The following is a 25,012-nucleotide window of genomic DNA, read 5'->3' as shown; positions in this document are numbered from 1 at the left end:
TCCACTTGTCCTAAGACGGTTTTTGTCTGTTTATTTCCCATTTTTTTTTTTTTTTTTCAATATTAGCTATTTCTACCCCAGGTGACGTTTGGACAATCACTTATCCTAGGTGATGTCTCGTTGCCTTCTCTCCTAGGGAGCTAAAATATTGAAGGGCTGATCTGCTCCATTCTTTCTAATGTGCAGAATGTACTTAAGTGCTATTATGCACGCAAACAGACCCAGCAACACCATACAGATCACAAAACTTTCTGTGTCAGTTAGCATACTTGTCCCAGGCTCATGGACCCGCGTCCTGGGCTCATTCTATCAAACCTTATCCAGAAATGAAGGAGGTTAAGCACTTAAATGAGAGTCAAGCATGGGCGGAGGTCTCCCCGAAAGGACGCAACCACATGACCCAGTTAGGCTGACTTCCGTGTATAAGGCTTATACCCCAACTATTTCGGCTTATTTTTCTACGCACTTTTGCTCTTCTTTCACAACATACCACAACCTTCACTCTGTTCACACACTGCCAGGGACAGGACTCATAAATCTATACAATATAGTAACCCGAGTTTTATAGGTATCTACTCACTACTAGACTAACCCAGCGTGACACGGCTCATAGAGATCTTTCGGATAATACAAGGCAGATAAAAGAGAACTAATAATGTCTCTTACCTGGCCAGGTTTTTCAGTTCATTTGCCGTCCATTATCCCAGATCTCCATTGTCCGTATCTGCAGGTGAATCTCGAGTAGACACTCTCGCCTCGGGTCCCTGTTCGGTGCGCCAAAGAAATGTTAAGTCCTTCTCAGTCCCTGGCTTACTAGAGGTAGGGATCCTGAGTAAATGACACGCAAACAAGGTATTGTGTGATCATATACAAGGGAAGCCCAGGAGCACATCTCTCTCTCTGGGCTTTGCCCTCCCTTTATATAGAAAATAATTATTCTTTTACAGACATGCGCACAAGCGCTCATATTTCACTATCTCTTACATAAACAATCTATACCAGTCTTTATCAGTAGAAAGTTACATCATCTAGAAGGTGAATAAAGGCTGCTATTGAAAGAAGGAATGCACACATGATTACTTCCATAAAAGGAAATGTCAAGTCAGCAGAAATGTATCTTGTTGTAAGCGAGATTTCTCAGGAAGAAGACAAGATGGATTGTTTTAGTTCAGTCTGATCTCCACACCAGCATAAGTACATGTGGGGATTCCCTAGCAGCCAGGCAACCCCCACATGTACTTATGCTGGCTAACAGATGTAAATCATTCAGCTGCGGCAAGAAAAACTAAATCTCCGAGCTCTAAAAAATACTCGGAGGACCCCCGAGCGTGCTCGAGAAATCTCGAGTAACGAGTATATTCGCTCATCACTAGTGACAACCAAGTAATATAGAAAAATTAATAATCTTCACTAAAGAGGAAAAGTCAGTGTATTTTTTTCCATAAATCAATAGTAGACGTTGTCAAGGAAAACACCAGAGAGATCACGCAGATCCCACCAGTTACCTGTCATATTTATGCCATTCATATAAACCTCAATTCATAACCTCTAAAAACGAGGACAAAGAATTTTAAAGTAATCTGCCAAAGCTCATGATAGAGGTGATAGGTTATCTCTACCGGCCGTATATATCTGCCTTATCACAAAACTCCTCTTTCAGCCCTACTTGGTCTGCCATCCAGCAGATACCAACTTTAATTACCTGTTCCCAACGAGGGGGCTCCTCTTGCACCTGGGTGATCTGGAGGTGCCAGCCTTTCTTCAGTATTCACTATGAGAACTTGATATATTTTTACAATTCTATCTATATCATACGTGAAAAAGAGAATCTTTGCAAAATATAAATTCCTCAATTCCTGGGTAAATTTTGTCCAGTGAATACAGATTTTCCCATTACTTAGATAGGAAATGACAGTTGGTGCTTATAAAGTTCTATGGAAAACTGTAACTGTCGTTTCAATACTGTGTCGGCCTCTAGCTCCTCCTCTTTTCAGAGTATTTTGAAAGCACCAGCTGCCATCTCCTATCTCAGTAATGGGGAAATCTGTCGTCACTGAATTCAAATTTTACCTCTGAATTGAGAATGAATGATCCGTTCTGGAGAAGAAAGAAGCAGATTTCTTTGATAAGATATATTACAAAAGTTGGTTATTTTCAGGCGTACTATTGATTTATGGAATGAAAATTAAAATGTCATGACTTGATAAATGAATTTATACAGACCACACAAGACAAACATCCGTGAAAGTCAAAAGTATTAAAACAAAAAAACAGACCGGTCCAAACTTATAAGGCAATACCTCCAACAATTGGTTACCTGCCAAAGATCCCTTGAGCTGCCTACAGTGCAGGAATAACATGTGACATTTAAAGGGACCCTGTCGCTTGATTCATGGTGGCCAATCCGTGGGCAGCATGAATCGGTGCCTAGTTGCACAATTGCAGCCATGTACGTCTTACTCTGAAATACTTCAGAGAAAATATAGTTTGAAGAGGTGGCCGGGAACCATAGGAAAAGTCGGATTTAGTCTGGTGCCGCCTCCAACTGACTACTCCCAGCGCTTAAGTGGATTGTTTGGACAGTTAATTAGGACGAGGAGAAGCTGGTCAGGGGAGGCCGGACTAGAGCCGCTCTTCAAAGTGGCAATCACCCTGCCAAGCTCTGATTGAAGATGCCCGTCGTTTGAGCAGCATAAATTAAGTTGCAGGTTCCCTTTAAAGCACCACTCCGGCGTTTTTTTTTAGTTCACCCTAAGATTGGTGCTTTAAACATAATTCCTCCTGTCTCATATTCACTTGCTGCCGCCTTCATCCTTTTCCAGGGTCTCGGGTGAAAAGTCACCTGCCGGCAACTCCAGTGTTTCATGGAGCGGCGCGGAGGTCACTTTTCAATACATCTCTATGGGTGCCTCGTTCTGTCTCTCGTAGACTCGTATTGAGCTCTTGTGACGTAACGTTTGGCTTACAGCCAATCAGAAGTGACGGGCACATGATGGCACTATGGGACCGCAGTGGGGTTGGTTAAAAGCTGAAGCCGCCATAAAGCGAGTATAAGAATGGGGGCTGGGCTTACATTTAATGCGCCACTCCAGCTTTGAAAAAATAAAAACGCTGGAGTGGTGCTTTAAGTGAAAGCACAGGTGAGAAAATAGGCATAAATTAATACACTACTACCATTTACTGTATTAATTTAGGCTCTTTTCAAGGTGTAAGCAGAAGCAATTTTGCCTGTATCATTGGAGGAACGCCAGTGCACTGACGCCAACCAGATCCAGCAAGCTTCAAAGCAGTGAATTACAAGCTCTAACGCAAAGAGCTTGTAAGCGCTCCTTTCCTTACCTAGCAGACTGGTGACCACTGGTGACCACTGATTGACCACACTGGTGGCCTCTTAGAAAGGAAACAAGCAGAAATGAATGAAAAAAAAATGCTTCTATTCTTAACAGGATTTAATAATATGTACAGATGTAGCATTTCTTAAATTTACACAATAACCATGATGCAGATTAACACTTAACAGAACAAACTCCACTGACCTTGTACAGCTCTGCGTCCACTTACACTTTTCTGCATCGGGACAGCTTTGTCATTCTAAGAAATGCTAGATCTGTAAGTTACAAGTTTGCTTGTTTTAACAAGCGCTTTTCAATTTAACCATTTATAATGAGAACGGCCCTTTTATTAGCAGCGAACAAAACACGGCCCCAAAGATTTTCGGTTCCAGCAAACCCACTTCCGAAGTGGTAGAAACATCATTCTTGCTAGAAAAGAGAATTATCCTTTGTTTCGCAGATATTCTAAGAAAATAATTGGAGAATTGCATTAAAGGAGTTTTCCACTGATCCGACAACCCGACAATTACTATATTCACTTGTGTAAAATAAAAACAAGCTATAATCAATCACTCACAGGGCCTGCGTCGGGTCTCCTGGGGCTCGCATAAAGCTTTGCAATGTGAGCCCTGCAGCCATTTGGCGGCTGCTTCACTCTCACTTCCATCAGATAAAACTTACTTTCGGAGGAAGTAAGAGCCAGATGTGTAGCTAGGGTTTTGGTTCGGGCGGGAGAGAAACTTCTGAGTTACAACTATGGTGGTGCACCCTAATAGTAGATGTAGGACAACCTCAGCAGATGACCGCGCTGTTCCTGAAAAACATCTCTGTACAAAGACCAACACTAATATCGTCTGTACAGATTACAATGAAGACACATCTGACTTCTCACATTTACAGCACTGTCCCCATCTATTCACAATCTGCACAAACTCCTTATCCTGCTGATACCCCTGCTGATCACTATAATCCCCATACTGTATGATGGCCCCCTAGACAGCATCCATATAGCATAATACACCAGATAGTCCTTGATGCATTATAATGCACTCCCCATAGGCAGAATTTATTGTATAATGCACTCCCCACAAGCCTCCATATAGTATAATGCACTCCCCACAGGCCTCCATATAGTATAATGCACTCTCCATAGGTCTCCATATTGTATAGTGCACTCCCCAAAAGCTTCTATATAGTATAATGCACTCCCCACAAGCCTCCATATAGTATAAGGCACTCCCCATAGGCAGAATTTATAGCATAATGCACTCCTCACAAGCCTCCATATAGTATAATGCACTCCCCACAGGCCTCCTTTGTTATGATCTGGTGGTTTAGGAGCAACATGGAACAAGCTCTAAAGGAAGTGGTATCTGTACTGACCGCAGTCCCTAAGCTCAACACAACACTAGAAGTAGCCGTGGGATGCTCCTAACTCTCCCTAGGCACCTCGTCACAGCCTAAGAGCTAACTACCCCTAAAGATAGAAACATGAAAGCTATCTTGCCTCAGAGAAAATCCCCAAAGGATAGATTAGCCCCCCACAAATAATGACTGTGAGAGGAGAGGGAAAAAGACATACACAGAATGAAACCAGGATGAGCACAGGAGGCCAGTCTAGCTAGATAGAGAGGACAGGATGGAATACTGTGCGGTCAGTATTAAACACTACAAAAATCCACGCAGAGATTACAAAAAACTCCACACCTGACTAAAGGTGTGGAGGGTAAATCTGCTTCCCAGAGCTTCCAGCAACAGAATTAAATCATACTGACAAGCTGGACAAACATAGAAAGCACAGAACGGATAAGTCCACAACCTGTGGACAGAAAAGAGCAAGCAAGGACATAGCTTTGCTGAACTGGTCAGGATAACAGGGAAATCCAAAGAGATGTGAATCCAACCAGGAACCATTTACAAGTGGCACTGGCTGAAGAACGAGCCAGGCATAAATAGCCGAGCAGAAAAGACAATCAGTGGAAGCAGCTGAAGACAGCTAAATCCAAGGAGCAGCCATACCACTTGAAACCACAAGAGGGAGCCCAAGAACGGAATTCACAACACTCCTTATAGTATAATGCACTCCCCATAGGTCTCCATATAGTATAATGCACTCCCCAAAAGCTTCTATATAGTATAATGCACTCCCCACAAGCCTCCATATAGTATAATGCACTCCCCATAGGCAGAATTTATAGTATAATGCACTCCCCACAAGCCTCCATATAGTATAATGCACTCCCCATAGGCAGAATTTATAGTATAATGCACTCCCCACAAGCCTCCATATAGTATAATGCACTCCCCACAGGCCTCCATATAGTATAATTCATTCCCCACAGGCCTCCATATAGTATAATGCACTCCCCATAGTCCTCCATATAGTATAATGCACTCCCCACAGGCCTCCATATAGTATAATGCACTTCCCATAGGTCTCCATATAGTATAGTGCACTCCCCAAAAGCTTCTATATAGTATAATGCACTCCCCATAGGAGTGCTTTCTTTGGTGAAAAAGTACTGTAAAAACTCTGAAAGCATTGACATGCTGTAGATTTCCAATTCAGTAAGGAAAAAAAAGAAAGTGTGCATTAGATTTCTGAAATCTCACAGTTTTTTTTTTTTTTTTTGTTTTTGGGGGGGGGGGTGTTTTTAATTTGCATTAAAAAAAATTCAACAAAAAAAACCACTGCAAAAATGCAACTTGTGAATATAGCCATATCCAAGTGTCCTTCAGTCAAATAGTTCCTATAACACATCTGATGGCATGTGGACCAGTAATTCAATAAATAGGAAATAATTCTTTCCTGCTGCCTCCTCTCTGATTTTTTTAACCAGTAAATGTGTTACGTTAATAAGAAGCAGTTGTCGAGCAGTGTTTGGAATACATTTCACAGTATCTTGGATCCGTAATGCCTCTTTTCCTCATTTCCTCTTTGTCCTAATGCGTTTGCAATGTCTTCTCAGCATTCTTGTATATAGTTTTTTGTGTCTGTTGGGGGCCGCACCCTTCCTTTCCCAGCTGTGAGGGTCTCCATTGACCACATTCCTTATGTGGCTGCTCGGTCTTTTTATAGATGCTATTAGGATGGTTATTAAGTTTCTGCCTTTGGGCTGCTTCCTAAAACCCACTCTTGGCAGTAAAGAGATTTCGACAACTGCAGCCAGTAGGACCTGCAGAAATATCCGTATGAAAGCCTTGGCAGGCAGCGACCTGGATCAACAGATGGAGTCCAACAACAGTTTTAAGAATTGTACATCGGAATTGTCCTTCACACTGATTAAGAAGTCAGTTTAGGTCTGTGATAAAAACTGATTGTAGTAAGAACTTTGCTTGGAGTAAGAAGAAGTCTATGGAGCCACTTTAAAGACTTTATTGTCCCCTTGGGATATAAGGAATTTTACATTTCTCACCATTGATCTGGAGATTTGCCAGCAGAAAGCACAAGGTTCTAGGGGGGAATTCGCAACCAGATGATTTTTTACAATTGTGTTTAATTTGGAACTGTGTTGGAAAAAATCTATTTTCTTCCCACTATAGGAACCCGATTTAGATTAATAGAGATGGTTTTCTATCTTAGAATGTTTAGAACAAATCTGCTGAATATAAATGTTCCCCAATGAATCTTTTTTGCTTAAAAATATGACCATGGGATAGAGGCAGGCAGATGACGTGGAAGAGAAGGCCACGTCCTAGTAGAGAACATTGCATCTTAGGAGGACATGGATCGATGTGGTGCAGTTTGGTCAAGTCATTACAGTAAAACTCTGGATCTATCACCCTACTGAAATAGTATTTCTTACCTAGGGAACTGACATGTAATGTTCTATGGTGGTCTGAAACCTGTCCCAATCACAGTCGATATCTGTAGCATATTACAGGATTGTTGAGGTAGCAAGACGACTGAAGAGAGAGTAACAACACCAAACAATGTAGGAGTCATTATATTATTACCGTATTTATTTTTAGAGCACCATTGATTCCATGGTGCTGTACATGAGAAGGGGTTACGTACAAAATACAAATTTAATTTACAATTAATAAACTAACAGTGACAGACTGGTATAGATAGGAGAGGACCATACCATTGGGGCTTACAGTCAACGGGGTAATGGGGATGGAGACTGGAGGTTGGGGAGTTGGGATAGTTCCGGCGGTGGTGAGGTGGGTTTTTAAGTTTTGTCTGAAGTTCCAAATGTGGTGATTAATCTGATGTGTTGGGACACAGAATTCCATAGGATTGGGGATAATCGGGAGAAGTTTTGGAAGTGATTGGATGAGGAACACATGAGTGTGGAGGAGAGAGGGAGGTCTTGGGAGCACCGGAGATTACGTGTTGGAATATGTGAGGAGATTAGTTTGGAGATACATAGAGGAGACAGATTATAGATTAATTTATAGGTCAGTGTTAATAAAAAAACAGAAAAGAGATGACTCCAGGTCTCACAGATAAATGAATCAGTTACAGTTGTACTCAAAAGTTTACATACCCCGGAAGACTTTTTGCTTTCTTGGCCTTTTTAAGAAAATGTGAACGATAACACCAAAACTTTTTCTCCACTCATGGTTAGTGGTTGGGTGAAGCCATTTATTCTCAAACTACTGTGTTTTCTCTTTTTAAATCATAATGACAACCCACTTAGACATGTTAATTTAAGCCAATCAACGCATCACTATTGTGCCCCGAGCAACAATACACAAGTGTTTTGGTGCTTGATAACTGGCCTTTTTTAACAAATGTTGACTAACAATAACGAAGACAAAATAACCACTAATATACTGTATATCAGCATCATGTTAGCAGCAGCACATCGCCTGTTTATACGGAGTGATGCGTTGCCGATAACCAAGATTTTTTTTTTGCCAGAATAAACTAACCGAACACCAAACCAATGTTTTGTTCATTTGTTGGATGTTTTCACCAGAGGATAATTAGGAACGAGCATTGCTATGAATGCTGATGCTCCCAGAATATCTAATAGAGTATGTGCACTATTGAAGTGATGATGAGAAATCCAAATACAGCAGAGCGGGGCTGCATCAGTCGATTACATGGGAACAAGCTGACCATTTAATTTTTTTGGTGGCGCTTTAGACTTGATTTTCCACCATATTTTCGCCAAGTGACTTATTCTTTTGTTATCTATGGCATTACGGTAAGCCAACAGAGGTGTATAGCCTACTTTTTTGTTCATATACAGAACACATGCACAATGAACAGAGTGTACATGTGTAATGGATGGTCCGGAGATAAGAAATAGACCTTTCAGCAAAATTAGCATTTGGCTGACAGTTATCTGATGGTAATACCATGCGGAACATCAAAAATGATATGGGCTGTAAGGTGGCTGCCGGACACATAGGTGATAGGAGGTATGTATCACAGAGATGGCTGTCATCTGTCATGTAAACCTGGAGTGTTGATCTAGCGCACAAAGTACTAAGAGGCTTATTTGGTGCATCTGTGGCAAGTTTTATGGGCACCCTGAGAGATGGGCGGGTCTGGCTGCCCACATACCCAGCCCTGGGTGAAGTTCACAGGATGAAATGGAGTTGGACACATGGTCTTCATCTGGAGGAGAGAAAACCTCCTGTGTGATGTCTCCAGACTGAGCTGGTATGCTGGATGCTATCCCGCCCGTGTGTCCTGGACTGTCTCTCAAGTGGCTTTGTTAAGAACTGTTTACTTTGTTTTGCCTGCACTGAAAAGCCATTTATTTTCCATTGCTTGTGGCATGGTTTATGAAGCACAAATAAACCAGCCTGGACATTTAAATGGAAACAGTTCCTGTTTTAACTCACCACGCACCCAAGTGAATAGAATTCCCACAGGGCTTATAATATAGCTTTAAATTAGTCCAAGGAGCCATATACAAATTTTTCCTTTACCCCCATAGCATTTTGGACAATAATACATAAATACAGAATACCTATGGAATACAGTGCCATAAGGACACCATGTGTCTTGGTAAGTCGGTAAGTCTGTGTGTATATGGTTTTGCAAAACTCTAAAGCCACAGTTTCAATACCATCAAGCTTAGAGGGAACCTGTCATGTAAAATAATGCTATTAACCTGAACATATCATAGCACTCTTACACCGTGTGGCGCCTACACTGAGAGCCCCGCTGCCGGGAGGAAATTAACTTTATTCCTCCCAGCAGCCTCGTTCTTTCAGTCAGTGGGGTGGTGCCATCATGGTTTCAGTTACTGCTCTGTATATAGAGCGGAGGCTGTAACCGTGCCACTGACAGTGACTGACAGCCGGCTCTAATGCTGAGCCCTAACGCTGAGCTGCTGACAGTCAGTGCAACTAGTGCAGTTACAGCTCCTGCTCTCTATACATTGAGCGGTGACTGAAACTGTGCCAGTGTCACCCATGTGACTGAAAGAATGGTGCTGCCTAGGGAATAAAGTTAATTTCCTGCAGGTGCAGGGCTCTGAGTGCGATATGGTGTCAGAACGATATTAACCTGCAGATTAACCCCGTAGGGTTATTTTACATGACAGGTTCCCTTTTACCATCAATTGGATAATTTCCTTCATTTTTTAATCCACTTCTGACACTATGATGTTTGGGTAACACTTGAGCCCCATAATACAAAGTCTGTCTTCAGCTTGTAAAATGTAGGTTTGTCCTATTGAAAGCACCTCTGTCAGCACAGGCAATAATCATTTTCAGAATGCAGCCACTCCTGATACCCAAAGAAAACAACAAAGTCTGATGGGGGAAGCCTTACCTCGCCTCATCAGCCTTGATCGGCACCCCTCAGAGAACTTCTCTCAAATTTGTCCCATGTTGGGAGGTCCAAAACGTAAGATCTCCCTCTAGTATGTCAATATACCCTAACACAGGTGGTTAAAGGTTGTGTCCATGAGACAACCCCTGTAAGTACTGATTATGTGAAATTCAGTAAAAAAAAAACTTTCGAAAATCATTAAGTCATTGTACAGACACTTGGCCATGGAAAACAATAACTCCTGGGCTTTCATATTGCGAAATCAGCTACATGCAGCCCTGGTATACTGTACGTCTTATTCCTGGAAGCAATAGTTGGTCTGTATATTCCATTACAGCTAACGTTGCGGCGGGCTTGGCACTAGTAAATGTCACATGACCAGATTTAGAGACGTCAGTACTCTTATCAGTGGGGACTGCATAGAAAGGAAGACATAGGAACATCTACTGAGACACTTTTCTGAGAATTTTAAGAGTAACCAACATTTTATTTTTTTATCTCATAAAACAATAGAACACATGAAAATAAGCAACTTTGTGATTTATCTTATTAGAGAAATTAGTTTCTTTCTCCTTCTGGACATAACTTTCGCTCTGTAACTCTGTATTCAGTGAATGCAGTTCTTCCTGCAGATAGTAGATAACAGTTGCTGTTCATAAAAGTCTATGGAGAGGGGAGGAGATAAACACTCTGCTGCAAGTTCTCCTGAAACGGCAGTTACACTTTTAATAGAAATGTATCACTGCCTGCATCTTTTATCAAGGAGACGCAAAGCATTGGATTTTATTGCTTCTTCTCATTTTTTCTCTAGTCCATCGTTTTAGTCCTAATGTTTCCAGCGTACGACAGCTAGGGATGCCTCTATCAGGAACAAGAGTGTGCAAAGCAGTCATCAAAGCAAAAGGTGGCTACTTTGAAGAACCTAGAATATAAGACATAATTTCAGTTGTTTCACACTTTTTTGTTAAGTATATAATTCCACATGTGTTAATTCATAGTTTTAATGCCTTCAGTGTGAATGTACAATTTTCATAGTCATGAAAATACAGAAAAATCTTTACATGAGAAGGTGTGTCCAAACTTTTGGTCTGTACTGTACGTTGGCTCGGGTGTCCCTGAGATTGCCTGGACTAGGCTCCTACACGGTATAACCCGTACACCGATCCTTCAACCAACCCCCTTCCTGAATTTAGTGTATTCCCAGGAATAATATACCAAGTAGTGTATACAAGTCATATCATGTACAGTCATATAAGGCTACTTTTACACATACCGTGACTTTTGCGGCCCATTATTGCGGGCCTTTTTGGCGGGCCGTATCGTTGCAATTTTCAAGGTCTGTTGCGGATCGTCATTTTTCAGGTTTCCAATACTATGGAAAAAGTATTGAAAAAAAAAAACGGTGTTCCGCAAAACTGGAAGTCACGGTGCACCGCAAAAACAAACTTCCTTTGTTTTTGCAGCCCCATCGATTTTCAATGGGGGCCGTGTCCGTAAGCCGTGAAAAAGATCGAGCAAGCTCGATCTATTTTCACGGCCGTAAATACGGCCCTAACGGTCATACCACGCACCCTGAAATTATTGCGGCCCGTTGTTGCGGCCCCATAGAAATCTATTGGGGCTGCAAAAACATGGCAAGTGTAAAAGCAGCCTAAGAGTCCTGAGGTTACAATCTTTCTCTGTCTCTCCGACACTTCTGCTCTTCCTGTTTGTTCAAGTTATTTCCTGTGTTTTTGTCAAGCACAGTCAATAGTCAGGTCTATTACAGAGACGCTATTACAGTATTTCCTTTTATTGGAGATCTTTAACGTAATCTCAATGTTGAGTAATCTGCCCAATATTTTAGCCCCATCTATTCCAGGGTAGATATAACTGGCGCTCTCTGTCTTCAGAGAGGTTCTCACATATTCTTCTATATGAATGAATAAGAAAACAGTACACATGTGTATTGTGACATCTGTATCAGTGCCTGACCGTCCTGTCTCTGCTTCTGTCGCCAGGTGGTGCGGCACTTTTGTTGCAGATGCCGACTTTCTAGTTCTGTGTCCTCTGGGACTTGTAGTTCTGTCCTGGAAGATCAGGATATCATTTTTGTCAGGGTTTTCTTACTTCTGTTTTGCCTGGGTGGTGGCTGCAAGCTATTTAAGCTCCTAAAAGTCTGCTGTCTACTGCCAGTTATACTTTGACTTGCTCTTGTGAACATCTTTGTGTCCTGACTTGCTTTTCAGTTGACATTCCCGATTTTTGATCTTAGTTTATTTTTTGACTACTTTGACTACCGGACCATTCTTCATGCTAGATCGCACCTCGAAACAGTAGCTAACAGATGCTGATGCAGTTGAAAACAATGTTGAAAGCAATGATGCAGGAGAAAGCTTCACGTGACACTCCCTCTCCCTTCATCCCCCTCTGCCTCTGACGAAGCAGGCGGTATGATGTCACTTCATCGTGCACCATGCTGTGACAGGCAGTGGAGCTGCTGAGGTGAGGAGATGCACTGCAGCAGGGAACAAGGAGAAGTATTGTATTTATTTTATTTTTTAAATCAGTGAGTATGTGTGGCCATAATACTGGAGGACTATAGGGGCCACATTATACTATATGGGGGGCTGCATTATATAATATGGGGGGCTGCATTATACTGCTGTGGGACTGCATTATACTCCTATGGGGGGCTGAATTAAACTATATGGGGGCTCCATTATACTCCTGTGGGGGCTGCATTATACACCTGTGGGACTGCATTATACACCTGTGGGGGCTGTATTATTCCCTTTTGGGGGTTGCATTATTGTCCTGTGGGGACTGCATTGTACTATGTGAAGGACTATGGGGTGCATTATACTAAGCGAGCAAAATCCTGCCTATTTATCGAGTGATTGGATTGTTTATGCCAAAACAAAAATCATTGTTCTCAGCAGCTCATCGCCCATGAAAACTGCAGATATGCTCCTGATAACATGATATGAATGGGACAGATTAATCTACTAGTGATTATTGTGTGCCAGCCAGTGTAAAGAGGCCGAGAAACAAGCGTCGAACGACTTGAACATTGTCGATCACACTCATTTAATAGCCTCAACTCAGCTCATGTAAATACAACAGAAATATTTGTGTCATGGTGAAATATGTGAGCATTTGAGACCCCACTTTAAACTTTTGCCCAGGGCCCCACTTTGTCTAAAACCGGCCCTGTATAATATATATATGTACACACATATATGCTAACCCTCATGACATCATATTAGCAGCAGATCCTTTAACCCCATCACCACCTCGGATGTACTAAGTACGTCTTGGTCTGCTGGTACTTACCTACTTTGGATGTTCTGAGTAAGTCCAGGCAACTTTGTGAACGCAGAGGTTGCGCATGCGCGATAGCTGATTCCGACATGTGATACCTGGCACTCAGTGCAGGAGTTACTTTAACCCCCTAAATAGTGCAGTTGCTAGTGATCACAGCATTTATCAGGCATACAGAGGGAGAGAGACCCTTCTTCACTATGATTGACATCCCCGGAATGTTATTGCGGGGGCCCGATCATTGCCATAGTGACCCGATGTCATCATGACGGCACCTGGGTCACCAGGCTATGGCAAGCCCCTCAGACCATGCGCAGAGCACGGTCTAAGGGGCTTGTGTCAGTGCAGCACTGAGAGTTACAATACATTGCAATACTCGTCCATTGCAATTGATTATAACAATGATCAGGCTGCTGAATGTGAAAGTCCTATAGAGGGACAAATTTAAAAAAAAAAAGTTAAAAAAAATTGTAAAAATATTTTCTTAAAAAAATCAGAAAATAATAATAAAATAAAATATTGTACTGATAAATTTCTATTTTTATGTAAAAAAAAAACAACACAAAAAAGTACACATATTTGGTATCGCCACATCCGGTATGACCGGTATCCTACTAATTTACCCCTTCTATGAATACCGCAAAAAAAGTAAATAATAAACAGTTCAAAAAACTATGCTTTTCATCATATCACCAAACAAAAAGTAGAATAAAACGTGATCAAAAAGATGAATGTAAATAAAAATGGTCACCTTTCCCGCAAAAAAACAAATGCTATACATCTCCATCAGCCAAAAAATAAAAATTATAGCTCTCAAAATGAAGCAATGCAAAAATATTTTTTTCTATAAAATAGTTTTTATTGTGTAAAAGCACCAAAACATAAAAAAATATATAAATGTGGTATTGCTGTGGTCACACTGGCCCGGAGAATAAAGCTGCCTTATTAATTTCATCACACACGGAACATCATAAAAGAAAAAAAAAACAATTCCTGAATTGCAGGTCTTTGTTCATTCTGCCTCTCATAAATCGAAATAGAAAGCGATCAAAAAACGTCATGTGTCCAAAATAGGCAGCAATAAAAACTTCAACTTGTCCCACACAAATACAAGCCCTCACATGACTGTTGGTATAAATATGGAAAAATTATAGCTCTAAAAATATGGTCATGCAAAAAGTTGTTTTTTCAATAAAAAGTGTCTTTTAGTGTGTGACAGCAGCAACTCATAAAAAACTATATAAATCTGTGATCTCTGTAATCGCACCAACCCGAAGAATAAAGCCATGTAATCACAAATACCGCACGAGGAACGGAGTAAAAAATAAATAAAACCAATTCTTTACCTACTGTTGATTTGTTTATTCTGCCTCCCAAAGATCGCAATAGGTTCACATTTATACTGAGCTATGCAGGAAGAAGGAGGGGAGTTTCCAGCACGTCCATCCAGTTTGAATAAAATTTCTTTTTTATCTGAGCATTTTAAAAAGCTATTTTTAAAATTGAGAGAGAGACTCTCTGCCTGACGCGTTTCTGGCGCACCACAGTGCCCTTAGTTATAGGACCTGAGCTCTGCACTGGGCGGGGTTTCATGTAAATCTATGAAATACATGATTAAGATGGAATATTCCCTATAATGATGTATATGGATGCACTGGGGAAGCCGTCTGGCCGTCTATGATCCGGCACTAGCCATCTTTTCAGATGTGCATGAAAGATGAAAGCGAGATCACCACAGTTTTGTGCACTTCTGGAAAGGACACTGCTAAACAAAGGCCCAACAGAGTCCAGAGTAACTCTGCTGCCTCATTATAGTAAATTGATCCCTCAGGAATTTCATCTGAATCACTCAGAGATTTAGATGATAATCCCAAAGCAAGTGCTCAGCGCAGAGCAAAGGATAAATGTTATGTGAAATGTTCCTAAAAAAGCTTCAAATCAGTTCACAAAAAAGCAAGTCTTCACTCAGGTCTGTCATCGGTTATCGGAAATATAGGGGGCTTCCACGTTTCTGGCAGAACAAAGGCTCTGTAAAGGCTAAATGTATCCTCACCCCCCAACAAGTATTCGGCAAATCCTCTCCCTTCTGAGCCCTCGTGTGCCTAAACCACATTTAGGCCATGTTCACACAGTGCATTTTTTACTGGGGAACCGCAGCGTTTTTGCCGCTGCGGTTCCGCAGCTGTTTTCCATGCAGGGTACAGTACAATGTACCCTATGGAAAACAGGAACCGCTGTGCACATGATCCTGAATTTAAAAAAAAAAGCCGCGCTGAATAGCTGCGGGAAAAAAGAAGGAGCATGTCACTTCTCTTTTCGGAGCCGCAGCGGTTCTGCACCCATAGACCTCCATTGTGAGGTCAAACCCGCAGTAAAACCCGCAGATCAAAAATATATCTGCGGGTTTTATTGCGGTTTGTGGTGCCGAACCGCTGCAGCAGGAAGTGCAGGGAAGCGGGCGGAAGTGCGTGGGCGGAGTGTGGCTGCCCCGATCCCACCCCCCCATGCTCCGATGCCCCACCCCCGTGCTCCGATGCCCCCCCCGTGCTCCGATGCCCCCCCGTGCCCTAATTTCCCCCCCTTATACTTACCCGGCCTCCCGGTGTCCGTCCGGCCGTCTTCTCCCTGGGCGCCGCCATCTTGCAAAATGGCGGGCGCATGCGCAGTGCGCCCGCCGAATCTGCCGGCCGGCAGATTCGTTCCAAACTGCATTTTGATCACTGAGATATAACCTATCTCAGTGATCAAAATAAAAAAATAGTAAATGACACCCCCCCTTTGTCACCCCCATAGGTAGGGACAATAAAAAAATTAAGAATTTTTTTTTTTTCCACTAAGGTTAGAATAGGTTTAGGGTTAGGGTTAGGGGTAGGGTTAGGGGTAGGGGTAGGGTTAGGGGTAGGGTTAGGGGTAGGGTTAGGGGTAGGGTTAGGGGTAGGGGTAGGGTTAGGGGTAGGGTTAGGGGTAGGGTATTTTCAGCCATTTTAACCCTAAAAAACTTCCTAGAAAACACACAGACTCTGCATAGAAAACTGCATAAAAAAAGGATCAAAAAACGCATCAAAAAACGCACCAAAAAAGCACAAAAAAAGGACCTGCGTTTTCGGCCAAGAGCTGCGGTTTCAGTCCTGAAAAAAAAAGGATGGAAATCAGGAACGTGTGAACATACCCTTAGTGTCCACATGTTCGGCATTTCTGTAGTGATGACAGCCCACCTAATTTACAGTTGCATGTTGCCAGAAGCACAACCTGGTCACTACAAAGTACTGATCACCACTAGAGTTGAGCGACCTTGACCTTTTTAGAGTCGAGCCGGGTTTCGCGAAACCCGACTATCTCAAAAGTCGGGTCCAGTGAAATCGGCCGATTATGACGTAAAGTCGGGATCGACCGAAACACGAAACCCAATGCAAGTCAATGGGGCAGCATAGTCGGCAGTGAGTGGGGGCCAGGAAAACACCTAGAGTGCCCATTTTAATGTCAAAACCATCCATTCTTCTTAATGAAGCTTGTCAAGCGTAATTTACCTTATAATAATTGGAAGGCATTTGAAATTGGGGGTCATTTGGCTAAAGTTGTGGTGGGTAGGGCTGATTCAAGTAATTAGTGGGCCCAGGAAATCTGGACCACATCACGGCAGTGGAGCAGGGAGAGGTAAGTATTTCAACTTTGCAAGTGCTGTGAACCTAAGCAAGCAGGGGGGGCCCACTCGTTGGCATTGGCACTGGCACAGGGCCCCTCAAAATACAGCAGTGTGTTTGCACGGCGGGGGCGCCTCCCACCGGCAGCAACACTTTTGCGTACTATGAGAGGCCCTGTGCCAGTGACGTCGCCAACTAGTATTCCTCCCCCCACCTGATGAAGGAACCTGCACTTTCATCTGCACCTTCCTCTTTGTCCCCGTGTAAGGTGGTATGGTATGCGGGAAGAGCAACCTGACTTTCAGCAGGGTCACAATCTTGCTGTGTAGCGTGCACGGGGAATGTTGCGTTATGGGTCAATGTACCAGCAGACTCATCTATCACTGGCTGGGCAATGGGCAGGATGAGGAGGAAACACAGATATAGGCCCAAAGAATAAAGTTGGCTAAATGCAGTTCAAAATTGGTAACACAGGAATAACCAGGGGGCATTGCAGTGGAGGACAACTGGAATGAGAGGCTGACACAGAGAGTAGGCCCAAATCAGTAAGTAGTCGAAATGCAGTTCAAAATTGGCAACCGTAGTAAACAGGCGGCATAGCTTTGTTCAGTGGAGGAGAACAGCAAGGAGTGGCAGACACCGATAGTAGGCCCCAACCCAACTAGTAGGCCAAATGCAGTCTAACATTAACAACTACTTAACGAGCGCCTGAAAACGGAATTTCAGGACAGGAAACCAGGAGAACAGCAAGGAGCGGCAGACACTGTTAGTAGGCCCCAAACCAACTAGTACGCCAAATGCAGTTGTTCCATTTAACCACAATTTAACGAGAGCCTGAAGATAGAAGCTCAGGAAAGGCAACCTGGAGAACACCTTGGAGTGGAACACACCATCTCTCTCCACCCCATACCCATTTTGTAGGCCTAATGCAGTGTAGTTTTGTACAACTACTAAACGAGAGTCGGAAGACCGAAGCAATGGCAAGGAAACCTGGGGAACACCTTGGAGTGTAACACACCATCTCTCTCCACCCGATACCCATTTTGTAGGCCTAATGCAGTGTAGTTTTCTACAACTACTAAACGAGAGTCGGAAGATCGAAGCAATGGCGAGGAAACCTGGAGAACACCTTGGAGTGTAACACACCATCTCTCTCCACCCCATAGCCAATTTGGAGGCCTAATGCAGTGTAGTTTCCAAAAACTACTAAACGAGAGCATTAAGATCGAAGCTCTGGAAAGGCAACCTGGAGAACACCTTGGAGTGTAACACACCATCTCTCTCCACCCGATACCCATTTTGTAGGCCTAATGCAGTGTAGTTTTATACAACTACTGAACGAGAGTCGGAAGACCGAAGCAATGGCAAGGAAACCTGGGGAACACCTTGGAGTGTAACACACCATCTCTCTCCACCCGATACCCATTTTGTAGGCCTAATGCAGTGTAGTTTTGTACAACTACTAAACGAGAGTCGGAAGACCGAAGCAATGGCAAGGAAACCTGGGGAACACCTTGGAGTGTAACACACCATCTCTCTCCACCCGATACCCATTTTGTAGGCCTAATGCAGTGTAGTTTTCTACAACTACTAAACGAGAGTCGGAAGACCGAAGCAATGGCAAGGAAACCTGGGGAACACCTTGGAGTGTAACACACCATCTCTCTCCACCCGATACCCATTTTGTAGGCCTAATGCAGTGTAGTTTTCTACAACTACTAAACGAGAGTCGGAAGACCGAAGCAATGGCAAGGAAACCTGGGGAACACCTTGGAGTGTAACACACCATCTCTCTCCACCCGATACCCATTTTGTAGGCCTAATGCAGTGTAGTTTTCTACAACTACTAAACGAGAGTCGGAAGACCGAAGCAATGGCAAGGAAACCTGGGGAACACCTTGGAGTGTAACACACCATCTCTCTCCACCCCATACCCAATTTGTAGGCCTAATGCAGCCTACTTTCCAACAACTACTAAACGAGAGCATGAAGATCGAAGCTCAGGAAAGGCAACCTGGGGAACACCTTGGAGTGTAACACACCCTCTCTCTACACCACGGAAGGGCTGATTCTTAGGAAGGAAGGCTGTCGGAAAGAAGCAGGGCGCGTCCGAGGGTGATTATATTCTTATTAGGTATATACTCACCCTCGGACGCGCCCTGCTTCTTTATTTGTAATGAATGTTTATTTGCAATGTGGTTTTGACTTACTCTATTTTTTTGGTAAATAATGATTTTATTATTTTCATTGTTTTGCATCTTCTTGGCAATAATATAAAGAAGACGCAACAGGACAACACTCTGTGGATGCCATATCTTTCAGTTAACTACTTGCAGGAGAAAGTTATTGTAGCTGGTGGCCATTTTTAGTACTGTACCAGATTTTTGTTGTATGTGTTTGTTTTTAATGTTAAAATGTCTGCATTTGATATCTCTCCAGTATTTTCTTTTTTATAAGCAAAATACTTATTTTTATATTTTCTGATGTTGGTTCAAGGGGGACACGGGCAGCAGTAGACAGGTCAGTGGAGGCCTAGTGGAAGGAGGGACCGCAGACAGGCTTCGAAGGCCTAACATAATAAATTGGGCTGGCTGTAGGCAATTTAAAATTTGTTCCAGGGGAACACGGGCAGCAGTGGCCTGGTCTGTGTAGTAGTAGTGGAAAGAACGGGCCGCAGACAGGCTTCGAAGACCTAACATAACAAAAATTGGGATGTAGGCAATTTACAATTGGTTCCAGGGGAACACGGACAGCAGTAGACAGGTCAGTGGAGGCCTAGTGGAAGGAGGGACCGCAGACAGGCTTCGAAGGCCTAACATAATAAATTGGGCTTGCTGTCGGCAATTTTAAATTGGTTCCAGGGGAACACGGGCGGCAGTAGCCAGGTCAGTGTAGTAGTAGTGGAAAGAATGGGCCGCAGACAGGCTTCGAAGGCCTAACATAACAAAAATTGGGCTGTAGGCAATTTAAAATTGGTTCCAGGGGAACACGGGCAGCAGTAGACAGGTCAGTGGAGGCCTAGTGGAAGGAGGGACCGCAGACAGGCTTCGAAGCCCTAACATAATAAATTGGGCTTGCTGTCGGCAATTTTAAATTGGTTCCAGGGGAACACGGGCGGCAGTAGCCAGGTCAGTGTAGTAGTAGTGGAAAGAACGGGCCGCAGACAGGCTTCGAAGGCCTAACATAACAAAAATTGGGCTGTAGGCAATTTAAAATTGGTTCCAGGGGAACACGGGCAGCAGTAGACAGGTCAGTGGAGGCCTAGTGGAAGGAGGGACCGCAGACAGGCTTCGAAGCCCTAACATAATAAATTGGGCTTGCTGTCGGCAATTTTAAATTGGTTCCAGGGGAACACGGGCGGCAGTAGCCAGGTCAGTGTAGTAGTAGTGGAAAGAACGGGCCGCAGACAGGCTTCGAAGGCCTAACATAACAAAAATTGGGCTGTAGGCAATTTAAAATTGGTTCCAGGGGAACACGGGCAGCAGTAGACAGGTCAGTGGAGGCCTAGTGGAAGGAGGGACCGCAGACAGGCTTCGAAGCCCTAACATAATAAATTGGGCTGGCTGTAGGCAATTTAAAATTGGTTCCAGGGGAACACGGGCAGCAGTAGACAGGTCAGTGGAGGCCTAGTGGAAGGAGGGACCGCAGACAGGCTTCGAAGGCCTAACATAATAAATTGGGCTGGCTGTAGGCAATTTAAAATTGGTTCCAGGGGAACACGGGCAGCAGTAGACAGGTCAGTGGAGGCCTAGTGGAAGGAGTGACCGCAGACAGGCTTCGAAGGCCTAACATAAGAAAAATGTCAATACAATGGTATTGACAGTGCCAGGCATTGAAGGATGTCAGCGCATAGACTAAACATTGGTGGAGCTGTGAGAGAAAATTTTGCAAGTGGTAGAGCACTGTTTGAGCTGGGGGGGGACTGTCTTGTGGCTGGCGGTACAGGCCCAGGGCCCCTCATATTACAACGGTGTGTCTGACGTTGGGTGCGCACCACCACCGCCAGACACTTTATTGTACTATGAGGGACCTAGTGGCAGTGCCGTCGACCAAAAGCGGGCACACCCACCTCCTCAGACAAACAGTACTCTCACGGGTGCTGGCGCCAAGTGGCGATACCACGGCCCCGTGTGGGGACTTTGGCCATTTAGGGAGGTGTTAACATGTCGGATGCTGGACAATCAGGTGCTGCAAATTACGAGATTGGAAAAGTCGTTCAGAATAGTCCACAGGCAAGACCTTTACATAGGAAAGCTAGGTGTCAGCCGGGCAAGGTGGGGCAAAAGATTTCGAAATCCAGTTGTGGTTCATTTTAATGAAGGTTAGATCATCTACATTTTGGGTAGCCAGACGAGTCCTTTTTTCTGTTAGTATTGAACCTGCAGCACTGAATACTCTTTCTGATAGGACACTAGCTGCCGGGCAAGCAAGCTCCTGCAATGCATATTCTGCCAATTCTGGCCAGGTGTCTAATTTTGATGCCCAGTAATCAAATGGGAATGACGGTTGAGGGAGAACGTCGATAAGGGATGAAAAATAGTTAGTAACCATACTGGACAAATGTTGTCTCCTGTCACTTTGAATTGATGCTGCAGTACCTGTCCTGTCTGCGGTCATAGCAAAATCACTCCACAACCTGGTCAGAAAACCCCTCTGGCCAACGCCACTTCTGATTTCTGCCCCTCTAACACCTCTGGTCTGCTGGCCCCTGCAGCTCGTGTGAGAACGATCACGGGCGCTGTGTGCAGGGAATGCCAGAAGCAAACGGTCAACAAGGGTTGATTGTTTGGTTGCTAATATTAGTTCCAAGTTCTCATGTGGCATTATATTTTGCAATTTGCCTTTATTGCACCGGTGCTCATGAAGGATATAATGGAACTAGAGAGAGTACAAAGGAGGGCAACAAAATTAATAAAGGGGATGGGAGAACTACAATACCCAGATAGATTAGCGAAATTAGGATTATTTAGTCTAGAAAAAAGACGACTGAGGGGCGATCTAATAACCATGTATAAGTATATAAGGGGACAATACAAATATTTCGCTGAGGATCTGTTTATACCAAGGAAGGTGACGGGCACAAGGGGGCATTCTTTGCGTCTGGAGGAGAGAAGGTTTTTCCACCAACATAGAAGAGGATTCTTTACTGTTAGGGCAGTGAGAATCTGGAATTGCTTGCCTGAGGAGGTGGTGATGGCGAACTCAGTCGAGGGGTTCAAGAGAGGCCTGGATGTCTTCCTGGAGCAGAACAATATTGTATCATACAATTATTAGGTTCTGTAGAAGGACGTAGATCTGGGGATTTATTATGATGGAATATAGGCTGAACTGGATGGACAAATGTCTTTTTTCGGCCTTACTAACTATGTTACTATGTTACTATGTTTATAGCGAGGATCAAGGAGGCAGGCCAACCAGTAATCGTCATCGTTCATCATTTTTGTTATGCGTGTGTCCCTTTTGAGGATACGTAAGGCATAATCCGCCATGTGGCCCAAAGTTCCAGTTCTCAAATCTGTGGTTGTGCTTGGTTGAGGGGCAGTTTCAGGCAAATCCACGTCACTTGTGTCCCTCCAAAAACCAGAACCCGGCCTTGCCGCGCCAACAATTTCCACTGGCCCCGGAAAAGCTTCCTCATTAAAAATATAATCATCCCCATCATCCTCCTCGTCCTCCTCCTCCTGTTCGCCCGCTACCTCGTCCTGTACACTGCCCTGGCCAGACAATGGCTGACTGTCATCATGGCTTTCCTCTTCCTCAGCTGCAGACGCCTGATCCTTTATGTGCGTCAAACTTTGCATCAGCAGACGCATTAGGGGGATGCTCATGCTTATTATGGCGTTGTCTGCACTAACCAGCCGTGTGCATTCCTCAAAACACTGAAGGACTTGACACATGTCTTGAATCTTCGACCACTGCACACCTGACAACTCCATGTCTGCCATCCTACTGCCTGCCCGTGTATGTGTATCCTCCCACAAAAACATAACAGCCCGCCTCTGTTCACACAGTCTCTGAAGCATGTGCAGTGTTGAGTTCCACCTTGTTGCAACGTCTATGATTAGGCGATGCTGGGGAAGGTTCAAAGAACGCTGATAGGTCTGCATACGGCTGGAGTGTACGGGCGAACGGCGGATATGTGAGCAAAGTCCACGCACTTTGAGGAGCAGGTCGGATAACCCTGGATAACTTTTCAGGAAGCACTGCACCACCAGGTTTAAGGTGTGAGCCAGGCAAGGAATGTGTTTCAGTTGGGAAAGGGAGATGGCAGCCATGAAATTCCTACCGTTATCACTCACTACCTTGCCTGCCTCAAGATCTACAGTGCCCATCCACGACTGCGTTTCTTTCTGCAAGAACTCGGACAGAACTTCAGCGGTTTGTCTGTTGTCGCCCAAACACTTCATAGCCAATACAGCCTGCTGACGTTTGCCAGTAGCTGCCCCATAATGGGAGACCTGGTGTGCAACAGTGGCAGCTGCGGATGGAGTGGTTGTGCGACTGCGGTCTGTGGACGAGGTCTCGCTTCTGCAGGAGGACGAGGAGGAGGAGGAGGGGGTGCGAACGGCTACAGCCAACTGTTTCCTAGACCGTGGGCTAGGCAGAACTGTCCCAAACTTGCTGTCCCCTGTGGACCCTGCATCCACCACATTTACCCAGTGTGCCGTGATGGACACGTAACGTCCCTGGCCATGCCTACTGGTCCATGCATCTGTTGTCAGGTGCACCTTTGTGCTCACAGATTGCCTGAGTGCATGGACGATGCGCTCTTTAACATGCTGGTGGAGGGCTGGGATGGCTTTTCTGGAAAAAAAGTGTCGACTGGGTAGCTCGTAGCATGGTACAGCGTAGTCCATCAGGGCTTTGAAAGCTTTGCTTTCAACTAACCGGTAGGGCATCATCTCTAACGAGATTAGTCTAGCTATGTGGGCGTTCAAACCCTGTGTACGCGGATGCGAGGCTAAGTACTTCCTTTTTCTAACCATAGTCTCATGTAGGGTGAGCTGGACTGGAGAGCTGGAGATCGTGGAACTAGCGGGGGTGCCGGTGGACATGGCAGACTGAGAGACGGTGGGAGATGGTATTGTTGCCGCCGGTGCCCTAGATGCAGTGTTTCCTACTACGAAACTGGTGATTCCCTGACCCTGACTGCTTTGGCCTGGCAAAGAAACCTGCACAGATACTGCAGGTGGTGCAGAAAATGGTGGCCCTACACTGCCGGAAGGGATGTTGCGTTGATGACTAGCTTCATTGGCCGAGGGTGCTACAACCTTAAGGGACGTTTGGTAGTTAGTCCAAGCTTGCAAATGCATGGTGGTTAAATATCTATGCATGCAACTTGTATTGAGACTTTTCAGATTCTGCCCTCTGCTTAAGGTAGTTGAACATTTTTGACAGATGACTTTGCGCTGATCAATTGGATGTTGTTTAAAAAAATGCCAGACTGCACTCTTTCTAGCATCGGATACCTTTTCAGGCATTGCAGACTGAGCTTTAACCGGATGGCCACGCTGTCCTCCAACAGGTTTTGACTTTGCCACGCGTTTTGGGCAAGATACGGGCCCGGCAGATGGAACCTGTTGCGATGTTGATGCCTGCTGCGGCCCCTCCTCCTCCGCTTCAGAACTGCTGCCGCCTGCACCCTGTTCCCCCAATGGCTGCCAATCGGGGTCAAGAACTGGGTCATCTATTACCTCTTCTTGTAGCTCGTGTGCAACTTCGTCTGTGTCACCGTGTCGGTCGGTGGTATAGCGTTCGTGATGGGGCAACATAGTCTCATCAGGGTCTGATTCTTGATCAGCACCCTGCGAGGGCAATGTTGTGGTCTGAGTCAAAGGACCAGCATAGTAGTCTGGCTGTGGCTGTGCATCAGTGCACTCCATGTCAGATTCAACTTGTAATGGGCATGGACTGTTAACTGCTTCACTTTCTAAGCCAGGGACGGTATGTGTAAAGAGCTCCATGGAGCAACCCGTTGTGTCGCCTGCTGCATT

At 44.4% G+C, this 25,012-nt stretch overlaps 1 protein-coding gene across 1 annotated transcript in view; it reads left to right on the top strand.

The window, feature by feature from the left end:
* CD81 (CD81 molecule) overlaps window positions 1–25,012 on the top strand; it is a 79,934-nt gene that overhangs the window by 33,801 nt on the left and 21,121 nt on the right. The gene's annotated exons all lie outside the window — the stretch shown is intronic.

The sequence above is a fragment of the Ranitomeya imitator genome, chromosome 9 (assembly GCF_032444005.1).
Source record: "Ranitomeya imitator isolate aRanImi1 chromosome 9, aRanImi1.pri, whole genome shotgun sequence".
NCBI classification, from domain to species: domain Eukaryota; kingdom Metazoa; phylum Chordata; class Amphibia; order Anura; family Dendrobatidae; genus Ranitomeya; species Ranitomeya imitator.
The sequence above is the reverse complement of the archived record's forward strand: the minus strand, read 5'-3'. Positions and strand labels throughout refer to the sequence as shown.